The 13666-nt window shown below is 43.3% G+C and overlaps 1 pseudogene; it reads left to right on the top strand.

The window, feature by feature from the left end:
• The first annotated feature begins 8504 nt into the window (after positions 1-8504).
• Positions 8505-13174, top strand: LOC114663171 (uncharacterized; annotated as a pseudogene).
• Positions 13175-13666: the final 492 nt, after the last annotated feature.

Here is a 13666-nt window from a genome sequence, read left to right as displayed (position 1 = left end):
GTAACGAAGATCGTGAATGAAAATCAGAGCTAACAGTTAAAGTTAAGGAAATCTCAAAGAAAATGCACAAAAAAATTCGGTCATGAGCATCAGTAGGCTTTGCTCCTTAGGGACCAAGTTATCCAAACTATCTATAACATTCCAGCAATTATTCTGATGCTGTTCTTTCTAATCATCATTATGATAGAAATTGACGAGAAGAATTCATAATTAATTGCAGAATTACGGTATTTGAGGGTTCCTCTAGGGTGCATCATTCACTTTCACGATTTGGCTCAAAAACTAATCAGCACATTATCATCTCATAATCAAGTTTTGAGTTTGGTATTTTTCCATCAATCCGTCTTAGCTCTAGACTGTCTAGAAGAACCTGTGACACACAGACACACACACACACACACACACACATCAACGAGATATCGATGTTTTAAGTGACCCTAAACCGTCAATATCCATTGAAAAATGGAAATTGAAATTTTTGACGAATCTAAAGCTTTCGCTCCTCCTCCATCGATGATGGGTTTTGGTGAGGGAGGGTTAAAGTGGTACAGGCATGTCATGTGCAGAGAGGCAAACAACATGGGGAGAAGAATCATGGACATGGAGGTGTCAGGACAGAGGATGACCAAAGGGAAGGTGGATGGGCTATGTGTAGGGATAAAGGGGGGATAAAGGGGTATCAGGCAAAGGGGATGAGAGATGAGAGTGGAGGAGGCTGGTCCAATATAGCAACCCACCATGAAAGTGGGAAAAGCTAAAGATGATGAAGAAAAAGAAGAAGATTGCCAAGATGGGATCTGGTTCATTAAGATTAATAAACTACAGTAGCACAGATAGGAGATTAAGTGAGCTGCCTTTTGAGGAGTGAACAAGAATTGTCTCAAAGAGAACCTGAATCAAAATCCCATAACAGGATAACACTTTTGGCTCTGTTGCCAGAGTTGTGAGTTTATTGATAAAGACACCAAATGATCCTAACATAACTGAAAGTCCTTTCTCCAACTACTTTTTAAGGATTGCAAGTTTGTGTTTATCTTTTGCAAGAATTCAAGAAGCATGGGCACTGAGTGCTGTGCCACGCCATCTTAAACAGTGTCTGAGCCATGATGTCATATTCAGTGCAGACAGCAAACCACATGACCGGCAATTAATTTAATTGACAACAACAATCGTCACAAAATGGCAATGTGACGACAGACACAAAGTCCAAGCATTATTGTGAGAAAAGAGATGTTAACCAGGAGATGCTTAATGTAAAATGAGAGAAACAGAGAGAGACAGACGAGGATGGAACCAAAAGAGACAACCAAAGGCAGTCAAATTACAAGGGAAAGGCAGAATTAAAAGTCCAAGGCAGAAACGAGTTCAATGAACCGAAAAAGAAATCTGACACTTGGGCCTACTTTATTTAAATTAACTGCTGCTAAGAACAAGTTTGAGAATATTATCCAACTGGAGGGTAAAGTGTAAAGGGAACACTGCCATATTTTTACTGTCACATTTGTGGACATAATTGATGTAACGATTGCAGTCACGTGTCACATTTTAATGTTAACAAAAAACGAGACTGAAATAAAAAAATAAACATTGTTAAAATATTTCAAAATGACCATAAATCCTCAAAACAAAGTTTACAAAATAGCCATTGTAAATGTTTTAATCATTACAAATGACAACTATGATAAGAAACAACCAACAAAATGGTGTAATTTAAAAGTGATAAATTTTCATATCTATAAGAAACATCATTCATAAACACAGAACTACAATACAGAAAGACAAAGAATAAATGTGCTAACAGTAAATGTCTCGAGCACTAAGAAATTTTACTGAAGCCCATGAAGCTCATCCTGAATGCCCTGAAGAACATCTGAAATCTGTTACATCACATCTGGATGGGACCCTCCGCTTCCCCTCAGCCGACACAGGATGACTTTGATGGTAGGGACTGACTTGGATTTTCATGGGCCTCCCTCACACTCAGTCAGAGTTTTTTTGAATATTAAATCCTTTTCCAGTGAAACAACCTGCTCTGGAGACAACAGCTTCACCTGTAACAAAAAACCTGACTGACAAAGGGTGCCAAGATTTGACCTTTCGAGCAATGCTGTGCAACAGACACTCTTTGGGCTGTCATTAATGTCTTTGTGTCGAGGAGAGGGGGGATGCCAATCCAGGAATACCTCAGATAGCTACTCCATTATAGAGAGTCTGGATGAAGAAAGAAAGAAAGAAAGAAAGAAAGAAAGAAAGAAAGAAAGAAAGAAAGAAAGAAAGAAAGAAAGAAAGAAAGAAAGAAAGAAAGAAAGAGATTTTTTTATTTTTAAATATACACTTTATTACTCAGCAACAATTACTACAAAAATACAAACACAATCTTTACAGGCATAAACCGTCAAAAAGATATTTTAAAAAAACACAATTTCTAAAAGTTAGTATTGGAATTACAAACAAAAAATAGTTCCTCATTCTAATGCACAAACTGCTTCAGTTATACACCACTGGACAATTGAAATTTCCATCCATCCATCCATTTTCCAACCCACTGAATCCGAACACAGGGTCACGGGGGTCTGCTGGAGCCAATCCCAGCCAACACAGGGCACAAGGCAGGAACCAATCCCGGGCAGGGTGCCAACCCACCGCAGGACACACACAAACACACCCACACACCAAGCACACACTAGGGCCAATTTAGAATCGCCAGTTCACCTAACCTGCATGTCTTTGGACTGTGGGAGGAAACCGGAGCTCCCAGAGGAAACCCACGCAGACACGGGGAGAACATGTAAACTCCATGCAGGGAGGACCCGGGAAGCGAACCCAGGTCTCCTAACTGTGAGGCAGCAGCGCCACCGTGCCGCCCTGCTAATGAAAGTTTGCAGGTTAAAATTCATTTTATAAAAGTTATAGTCAAGAAGCACTCTTGCTTTTACTAAGGTAGTAAACATTTTACCTACAGTAGATCCATCTCTTTTTGATTATTGATTTTTTCTTTTCTTAACTTATAAATAACCATTTTTGCACAGCCCAACAAAATATTGGCAAGCTTGCTATTACTTTTAATTTCCCTCGAATCTGGCACTCCAGAAATAAATACAGACCCATTAAAATACAAATCCAAAGCAATAAAAATCGAATTAAGAACAGTTAAAAGTGGCTGAATCCCAAACAATGCAGAAAACAATGAAAGACAGTCTCTCTTTTAGAACAGAAAGGACACTTATCACAAACCCTAGGATGAAAGAAAGAAAGAAAAATTATCCACCTCCCACAGTGTGCTCTTCGGATTTTATTCCTACCTGGCCTAAAAGAAAGCAAATACAAGTAAAACCTCACAGTAACCTGGAGCTTCCAAAAAACCAAAACATTTTCTTTATGTCTTTATGTTTGTACTTCTTAAATGTTTTGGATGAGTGAATGGATGCAGGGTGAGTCCCAAGAAGTGTTGGGGTGCCAGTTGGGTCACCCCTTTTAATTCCAAACAGCTGTAAATCAGAATAGGTGCACCAGGGCACAAAACAGAAAAAAGAATGTTTCAGCCTTCTAGGCTTCTTAAGGATGGTGGGCCTTGAGATTGGGTCAGTCACAATGAGCTCCGTCCTTTACCAAGTTCACATACAAATGAGTCACCGATATCGGGAGGTGTCACATTTTTATAGCCCTTCAGCTGGAAAGGGTGGGGTTAATTGCCCTAAATGGGTGTCTTCTCTCTGCTGCGGAGGAGAAAAAAGACAAGACTGTTAGACAAGGTGGGGTACTGCGTACCTGTTATGAGCTGGGAAAAAGACTAGCTAAAAAAATAGTGACCCCATATAAAAATGGAAATAACTATGGAAGAAGAAGAAGAAGAAGAACTGGGAAGGTGTTCCTCCAATTTGCATGCATAACCATGTTTATAAGATTAAAGAGGTAGAAATATATATCCATGTGTGTACATGAGTGTTTTTATGAATTTATTGAATTAATTTCACTAAAATAATGAAAAAAGTCCTCAGGTGTCAAAGAACTCAAACAACCATTTGGCTTGTTTTATTTCCCTGGCCATTATTCAGCAATAAAATGATAAACAAGTGGTTAGAGGAGTATGAATTAGTATTTATTATATCTGATTATATATACAGTATAGTATCAATTTATCTCCTTCTGCTAATCTATGACAACATGCTTAGCTGGAAAGACCCAGCTGCCCTCTTTCCTGGGCAAACCGGGCCAGTTGAGAATTACTGAGTATTAAAATCATATATCACCACCATACCAAGGAGCTAATGGGCATTTAAAAAAAATAAATATACGTAGAAGGCAAGTCCAAAAAGTTTGAAAAAGCTGGAACAGCTGCAAGATACAGACTTGAGGGGGGTGAATATGTACAACATCAATTATTTTGTGTTTTGCATTTGTAATTAATTTAGAGCACCTTGCAGTGATGTGTTTTCACTTTGACAGTTGTAGATTCCACAGGGGCTGGACTGGCATTGCAGCCAGAAGATGGGATGGTTCCATACCCGGAGGGGAAGCTCCTAGAATGCAGACAGGCATCCTGACCAGGGAAGAGAGGGTAACCAAACCCTGCTCTGGGTGCAATGCCAGTCTAGCCCATGTGGCATCTACATACCTCTGTTCAGGCCATCTCTTCCCTGGTCGGGATGCCAGGTCTGCATTCTAGGAGCCTCCCCTCCAGGTAAGGAACCATCCCGTCTTCTGGCTACAATGCCGGTCCAGCCCATGGCATCTACACAGTAAAGAGTCTTCTTCTGTTGGTCAGTGTTGAAAAAGCCAAATTAAATCCAGTGGAATTCAATGTTGCATAACAATAAACTGTGACAACTTCCAAGGGGTTTAATACCTTTCATAGGTACTCTATAAAATGTTCAATGAGACTTTGGGTTGGCTTGTTGTCTGGTAACCCCCCCCCCCCCCCCCCCCCCCCCCCCAAAAAGTTCTCAGGGTGCTCTATCTCTGTGCTACCAAACCACCTCAGTTGGTTCTTCTTGATCTGAAGCCACAGCAGTTCTACTTCAATGTACCCCATTTTCTATACTCACCCTGTCATGAAGAATGAGTCCAACAGCCCTGTGCAGAAATCTCATTTCTGGCCCTTCTATTTGTGATCTCATTTTCTCAATCACTACCGAGTGGTCATCACTATGAATGATGATTGCAATATTGACTGACTTTTAAAATGAAATTGTTGACTGAGTACTTAGCATCAACTTTACCACTCCAGAGGGTTATAATGTTCATAAAACCACTGCTGATGTATCATTTCTTTGGACAATCTCAAAGTGACTTATATCTTGATTTATGAACATGAGACTAAGTTACTCAAACTCCCTTAGGGGGCAGCTTCTTCCCTGATGAGGTGAGAAAAAGCCAAAGATATGGAGGTGTTAATTCCCATACCAAGTGCATCATGCTAAGCTGTTAAATGGAGTTCACAATCTAATGAAGTTAAGAGAACAACATTACCAGCAAGCAACAGAGGTGCAGTCCCCAAACTGTGTACTGTGTAAACTTTGGCTGCGCCTTGGTATCTTGTCTGTATTGATGGGACTTGATTTAAAACCAAATATGTGGAGGCAACTCTCTGCAAAAATGAAGGAACTGAAGGACACGCAGAAGCACTTTCCACAACATACTACAGAGTACAACGTCATCAGCTTATCACTGGTCCGCAAACTATGGACAGTCTAGGACTATGGCTAGAACTAGAATTTTAGATTCCAATCAGGCAGATTTCTCCTTCCTATGGTATCTCCTTTGTTTCCATTGTGAGTACTGAAGTCTCCCTGTAAGACTACATAGTCTTTAGGCAATACCTGATGCATTAGCCTAATTTCTTAAATTTATTCTGGATTAATGCAATTTTCTTTGGGACTTATTATTGTTTCTAAAGTTTTAGTTTTGTTCCTTACTTTTGTTTTAAGTTGAGTTTTATTATTTTATTTTACAATATGGTCATATTTTATAATTACCAAGATACCGACTTGTGTCTTTCGATCAGCAACACCATTACATGAGGGTCCATTACTAAGGACACATCCCACCAAGTTGCATCACTTGACCATTCTGCCAAGAGAAGGCCAAAGGCAAAATTTTGAAAATGAATCAGAAGACAAGTAAATAAATGAGCGTTGTCAAAACCAGGAAAGTAAACCAAATAAATGTCTAACCACAAAATGTGAACCAAAATCAAAGTCAAAAAACTGAAAAGATTGTAGAAAAAGAATTTGAAACCTAAAACACTTTAACAAGCAGTAGCAGTCAACCTCAGACACTGAGTCTACTGAGGAGATGGTTTAAGAATCATCGCTTCAATAAAGGCCTTAAACGTGACCTCCGGTTCCCATCACCTAGCACTAGAATTCCTGAAGCCTATGAAAAAACTTGGAATCCCAGCCAACCTTAAATCCCTTTGCACCTCAGCGTCTTTTGTGTTGTAACTGTGTCGATTAGCACAAGCAGCAAGCAGCCTGCTATCCCATCCTCCCACCGCCGCAGAAACGGCAAAAAACTCTCTCAGCTCAAGCCTCGTTTATCTGGGAGTGAGGTACCTGGAGCTGTATATGGTAAATAATATATCGTTATTTGGAACACATTAATTTCATGTGTGTTCCGTGTCTACAACAATCTGTGTAAGTGTAAGAGGACAGGAAATGCAAGACATGTTCAACACATACCTGTGAAAATAATCAGACTCGGCACACTTAAAAAGGTTTAGGATAGCCACTCGTATATTGTTCCTGGCTGCAATGAGTTGAATTCTGACAACAAGTTTCACGGTTGGAGTCCCGAAATGAATTGATGATGGTTTGTAAAAATGGTGGTTTTAAATAGTCAGACTGGAAGTGACATAGGGGAACCGGAAGTGACCTTCTTCTGACGTCAATCGCAGTGCTGGAACTGGAAGTGATGTTAGTCAAGTCACTGGAACTGGAAGTGACATCATCCTGGGTGTCGGAACTGGAAGTGACGTCATCCTAGGTGCCAGAAATGGAAGTGATGTCTTCAAGGTTGAGTCAGACGGGTTTTCCCACAGCTGGTCTGCAGAGATAACAGGAGAAGATTCAGTGCACCCCGCCACCTCCTGGCCTGGCATGGAATTACCTTCACTTGATCTATACAATGTCCTCCTACTCGCACGTGCATGACATAACTAAAAGACAAACTTTCTTCATGTTTTAGTACTAATGACAAAATTTTGATGAAGTGTATAATGTGTGAAGACTGAAGACCACTTGTACTCAAAAACAGAGCTGCACTGCTTTGGTAGTACATCGGTAAGAACTACTGACTCATAATCAATCGGTTCACAGGTTCAATTCTGGCTGTTTCCCAAAATAAACATTTTGAGTAGTGAGCTGCTCTTATTGTTACTATTATACAATAAAAACATACATTCGATTCAAGTCTGTAACAGCCGGTGTAAATGTATGGCACTTGTTAAGGTTAGCCTTTTTTTCTTTTATTTCAGTTTTATTCTGTCAGTCACGTTTATTCTGTCAGTCACGTCCCCCCATCTGACACTGCAGTTTTCAAATAAAGACGTGCTATAGTGGAGTGAACTCAGAGGAGGACGAGGGTTCTACATTGGGGGAAGAGAACAGAAGCCCTCCCCGCAAGAAATGTCCACTCACATATAAGAACAACGCAGCTGCACCAGGAGTAAAGGCAACAGATAGCACCGTTTGGATGCAGCAAGAGGTCGGGCGTCATCCTGCCAGTCAGTCTGTCCCACACGTGTCCTTCAATGAAACAGCACGGCTTACAGAGCTTACCAAGGTATCGTGCAAAGTCCAGTTTGTGATTATGTTTTGTGATGGTCTTTATATGAAAACCATGTATTTGTTACTTACTGTATATATAAGCCTGATTGAATGTATTTACCTTGATTTATTTACTTATCTTCCTACAGCGTAAAGTCACAAATAGGCTGCAGAGCTTCCTCTGTTTGATCAACACGGGCATGCTCACAAAGTACATCTGTGCTTATCTATGCTACAAATGTGCTAATTGATACATTTACAACACAAAAGATGCTGATGGAGAGGTGCGAAGGGATTTAAGGTGGGCCGGGATTATGAGTTTTTTCGTAGGCTAACAGGAATTCTAGAGCTAGCAACTAGGATACACATCCTTGCACAAAATGGTGACACCAATGACACCAGGTTCTGTCATTGATGATATGTTCCAGTACATGCATTAAATGTTGTGTCATTAAACTGAAATACTGGAATTGCCAGTGATGCAAAAAGACTGCGGAAAGACTGATTGGCGTCCATTAAAAGAGTGGTGGCAGCTGGAGAGTCAGCGGGCAGTTGAAGAGCCAACAGTCAGGTTGGTAAGGGCCAGCATCTCTAACAATAGCTTCTGAGAGGAGGCAACCCAACGCAAGTTACAGATCCTTTAAAGAAGACATACCCACCAGGGGAGCCCGGAAATTGAGGGGGGATAAGCACCCCAATTGGATGGACAAAAAGTTGACAACAAAGGGCTACGGTCAAATGACAGAGCGTGTTTTGTGCTTGTGGAAAACTCTGCAAGATCGAGAGAGGCTTGAAGATCCATCAAGCCAGGATGGGATGCTTGCCATAGGAGCCGAGGTCACAGTGCACAGAAAACAAATCCTGGTGAGCCACAGGAGGTTTCAGGGCCAGAGTCAACACATTGCGCCAGGAACCTCTATGTGGCACTTGAACCCATGGTAAGAGAACCAATTGTTCGAAGCTCTGATGGCCCCAATCCAGCAAGAAGAATGAGTGGCAATAGTTTGAAGGAGATGTTGATAGAATGCTGGAAGCATTTTCGTAAGGGAGTGAAAACAATGGCAACAATTATCACTTGTTTTGCCCAAGAAAGGTTCTGGACAGAGAATTCCAAAACAGCACCCTGAACTTAAAGTTTGAATCATTGAGCAGTAAGGATCCAGCAGCTAAGGAAGGAGCTGAAGTCACTCAAGAACTGGTTCAAGGCAGGAGGGAAGGTAGAAAGAGTAGCTCTGGCAGATCTTCGGCCAATACTCAGAAAGAAACTCTTCACGATGCAGAGAACAGAATGGAACAGAAGGAGGAGAAAAAAGAGGGCAAGGAAGTGAGCAGCTTTCTTGGCCAACCCTTTTAATCTGACCAAGCATCACCTAGAATCAAAGTGTTCTGGCCAGCTGAAGAGTACTGAAGACAGCATTGATGAATATCTGACACAGACATGTAACGATCATAAGAAAGACCAAGCTCTTGGGCCATGCAGCATATTAGTGCATCCACCAATACCTAAGTAAGAATTCAGTCCTAAGGAGCCCAGTCTAAGTGAGGTAGAAGCTGTGGTAAAGAAGGCTTGGGCAAGCTCTGCCCCAGGGCCAAGCGGGGTACCATACAAGGTCTGTAGGAACTTTCCAAAGCTACGCTATTAACTTTGGAAGGCCCTGAAGGAAATCTGGAGGAGAGGGAAAGTTACTGAGGCATGGAGGTATGCTGAGGGTGTGTGGAAACCCAAAGAGGCAAGATCAGAGAATATCGATCAATTCCACACAATCACCTTACTCATCGTTGAATGCAAGGTCTTGTTCAGCATCATGGCCCACTGTCTCTCCATCTTCCTGTTGAGTAATGGATACATCAGCACTAGTGTACAGAAGGGAGGTATTCCCAATGTCCCAGGATGGTTGGAGCAAACAGGCATGCTGACTCAGCCAGAGAAGGCAGATGTGACCTGACGGTTTTGTGTTTGGATCAATCCTACACAAAGTGGCACTCGAGAGATGCTGTGTCCCAGAGAAAATAAAACACCTTGTCATGGATTATTATAGTAACTTCAGGATGAGGGTCTTTTCAGGGCTAGTGATATCTGAGTAGCACCAGCTGCAGGTAGGAATTATCACCGGTTCCACAATCTCCACAACTCTTTTCACTCTGTCTATAAATATGCTGATAAAGGCAGCAGATGCCGAGGCTTGATTAGCAAGACAGGAACAATGCAGCCACCAATCAGGACATACATGGACGATCTAACAGTGACGACGACAGCAGTTCCAGGAGCCAGATTGACCTTACAAGGACTGAAGAGTATAATGACCCGGGCTCGCATGAGGTTTAAGCCAGCAAAGTCCAGATCAATGGTGCTGAAGAAAGTGAAGGCCACAGTTAAGTTCCACTTCAGAGTGGAAAGGAAAACAGATACCATCTATAACAGTGATGGAGAACCTTTTACAGACCGAATGCCCAAACTGCAACCCAAAACCCACTTATTTATCGCAAAGTGCCAACACGGCAATTTAACCTGAATACTGAGGTTTTAGTTTTGAAAAAACAACTCATACATTAACATCTTATGTCTTAAAAGAAAAACACAATAACAGAGCTTTCAATGATACAAACAACTTTTTATTGAAAGGTAAAAGTTTGCATTTGGCATGCTTTTGAACAATTAATGTGATTTTTACTGTTGTATGCATGTTGATAATTTGTCTAACCTTGGCTCATACTTTGTAAGTTTGAGAGCAACACATGCAGCACTCAGGTCATCTGTTAGTCTGTTTCTGGTGTCAGATCTGATATAATTCAAAGCTGAAAACAGCTGCTCACAAGCCTAAGATGATGCAAACAAAGTAAGGAAAGCAATCCCAAGTGCTTTCATTGACTTAAAATTATTTGGCAGAGAATTCCACACTTTAAGGATTTCATTTTCAGAAGTAACTGTGCGGGCGGCACGGTGGCGCAGTGGGTAGCGCTGCTGCCTCGCAGCTGGGAGATCTGGGGACCTGGGTTCGATTCCCGGGTCCTCCCTGCGTGGAGTTTGCATGTTCTCCCCGTGTCTGCGTGGGTTTCCTCCGGGGGCTCCGGTTTCCTCCCACAGTCCAAAGACATGCAGGTTAGGTGGATTGGCGATTCTAAATTGGCCCTAGTGTGTGCTTGGTGTGTGGGTGTGTTTGTGTGTGTCCTGCGGTGGGTTGGCACCCTGCCCAGGATTGTTTCCTGCCCTGTGTTGGCTGGGATTGGCTCCAGCAGACCCCCGTGACCCTGTGTTCAGATTCAGCAGGTTGAAAAATGGATGGATGGAAGTAACTGTGCTGTCCTTTGTCATCCCTTCTAAGTGTTTCATGCAGGTCTTCCCATTAACCTCCATTCCCGTTCTCTCTCTCTTTTTTCCCCCTTTCCATCCACCTCTCGCTTCTATTGTATATTACGGGGACGTGGATCAGGTGTGGCGTTTAGCAGCTCCCGGCAACAATTACAGATGCAGACGACTCCTAACCTGTGCACTTAAGCGAGGACTGCCCGCATCACGATGCTCCCGGGAACCACTCCGGCCACACTAGCAAGCACCCCCCTAAGCCGTGAGTGCGGCGATTATCTATTAAAACTGGACTTTTCAGTTTTGAGCTGTGGACCCACTATACCACATCCCCTCCAACCTAGCTCCTCTCCAACCCCACCACAGGAATCACCTTTGCTGTGACTCAACAGGCTGCTGTCCGTGCTGCACCCTCATGCCGCATGTGAGCCGCCTGCCTTACCCCAGACAGGGGAGGGAGGAAACTCTCCCATTGGGCTCCTGGGCAGAGGGGTGGGTGATGTGAGAAATGTCCTCAGATGTGTGTGGAGAGGGGGAGGAGATCAGCCAGGCCCCACGTTCCTCTGGCTTTCTAGTAACGAACTCTGTGCTGGGGCGACAACACGCGTGCCCACAGAGAGGGCTCTGAGTGTTCCCTCTGGCACGCGTGCCATAGGTTCGCCACCACTGATCAATAACAAAGCGGCCAGTGAAGAGTTTAGGTAAGGTGTTTAACTGTAGCCTAAAAGACACGGAAGCCATCAAAGACGCTAACAAACAAGATGAAGGGATGGCTAAAGGCAATAGATAGATCTGGGCTTCCCAGAAAAGTTAAGACCTGGATCTACCAGCAAGGGATCCTACCAAGCATTCTTTGGTCCTTGTTTATTTGGTACCTGTCACGGTAGTGGAAGTTTTTAAACAATTGGTCAGCAGCCATCTTCGGAGGTGATTAGGTCTGCCATGCAGCTTGAGCAGTATGGCATTGAATGGCAACAGTAACAAGGTAACGGTCCCGTTTAGTTCAGTGAAGGAGGAATTTATGGTCACTAGAGTGAGCTGAGTCAGGTGACCCAAAGATGGCCAGTGCAAGGATCACAGTGAGGACAGGGGGACAGGGAGGAAGTGGAAGGAAACTGAAGCTATGAGACAAGCAGAAGCCTGACTTCAGCACAAAGTCATAGTGGGAAGAGTAGCCCAGGGCAGAGCTCAGCTTGGGGGTGTTGTGACAGAGATGTACAACATTGCTCATACGAAAAAGAAAGTGAGTTTGTGATGGGGGAACATCAAGCATCCATCGAGGAGGAAAGAAAACACAGAACATGAAGAAGCAGGGAGCACAGATGAGATTTGAGCAGGTTTTGGAGCGGAAGAACACCTGGGAGAACATCTGGAAGGGAGATCCCCGTAGGATTAAGTTCCTGATTCAGGGAGTCTATGATGTCCTACCAAGCCCATCTAACCTTTCCTTATGGGGTAAGATAGATTCACCAGCTTGTTACCTGTGTCCAGAGAAAGGAACGCAGGAACATATCTTAAGCTCTGGGGAGGGCCGATATCTCTGGCGACATGATCACATGCCCAGGTCAGTGACAGGAGGGATTGGCAAGGGGACAGACACCAGCAGAAGTTTCCATGTGTCCACCAAAGAGGTAGCATTTATTAAAGAGGGAGTGCAGTCAAGACAGCCATTAAAGCGCAGTGAGACCGGTCCACTACACACAATATGGGATTGGGTGATGTCAGTCAACCTAGAAAAACATACCATATACGATCTCACATCATCCAGACTACACTGAGACCTGACATCCTTATCCGTTCAGAGGCCACAAAACAGCTCATCCTGTTTGAGCTTACGGCTCCAAGAAAGGAGTGGATGGAGGAGACCCGAGAGAGGAAGATGGCAAATTACCAGGACCTGTTTGAGGGCGGTCAATGGTTAGGGTGGAGAACCAGGTGCTTGCCTGTAGAGGTGGGGTTCAGGGAGTTTACAGAGCAATCCTTATGGAACGCCTACGGAACCCTTAGAATCATCAGGGCCAGCAGGGCAAGAGCTATCAGGAATAACCTGGAAGCTGCAGAAAGAGACTCCTGGTGGCTCTGGCTGAAGAGAGGAGAACCATGAGCCTGTAGTAAGCCACTTGGACACAGTCTGAGGCCCGATCTACCTTAGTTAGGATGTCTGAAAAAGGGTGTATGGTAGTTCGAAAGACCTGAAACACCCAATGACGCCAGGTTCTGTCACTGATGATGTGTCTAAGTACGTGATAAGGTGCCACATGAGAGGTTGGGCATCAAGTTAAAAGAAGTGGGATGGGTGCAGAATTGGCTCAGTCACAGGAAGCCGAGGTTGATGGTGCGAGGAACCTCATCAGAATTGCGTGACATTAAGAGTGGTGTTCCACAGGGGGCAGTGCTAGGGCCGCTGCTATTTTTAATATATATGAATGATCTAGATAGGAATATAAGTAACAAGCTGATTAAGTTTGCTGATGATACCAAGATAGGTGGATTAGCAGATAATTTGGAACCCATTATATCCAAGGAGGTTATGCTCAACCTTTATAACACACTGGTGAGGCCTCATCTGGAGTCCTGTGTGCAGTTTTGGTCTCCA

Source organism: Erpetoichthys calabaricus, chromosome 12 (assembly GCF_900747795.2).
Source record: "Erpetoichthys calabaricus chromosome 12, fErpCal1.3, whole genome shotgun sequence".
NCBI lineage: Eukaryota > Metazoa > Chordata > Cladistia > Polypteriformes > Polypteridae > Erpetoichthys > Erpetoichthys calabaricus.
The sequence above is the reverse complement of the archived record's forward strand: the minus strand, read 5'-3'. Positions and strand labels throughout refer to the sequence as shown.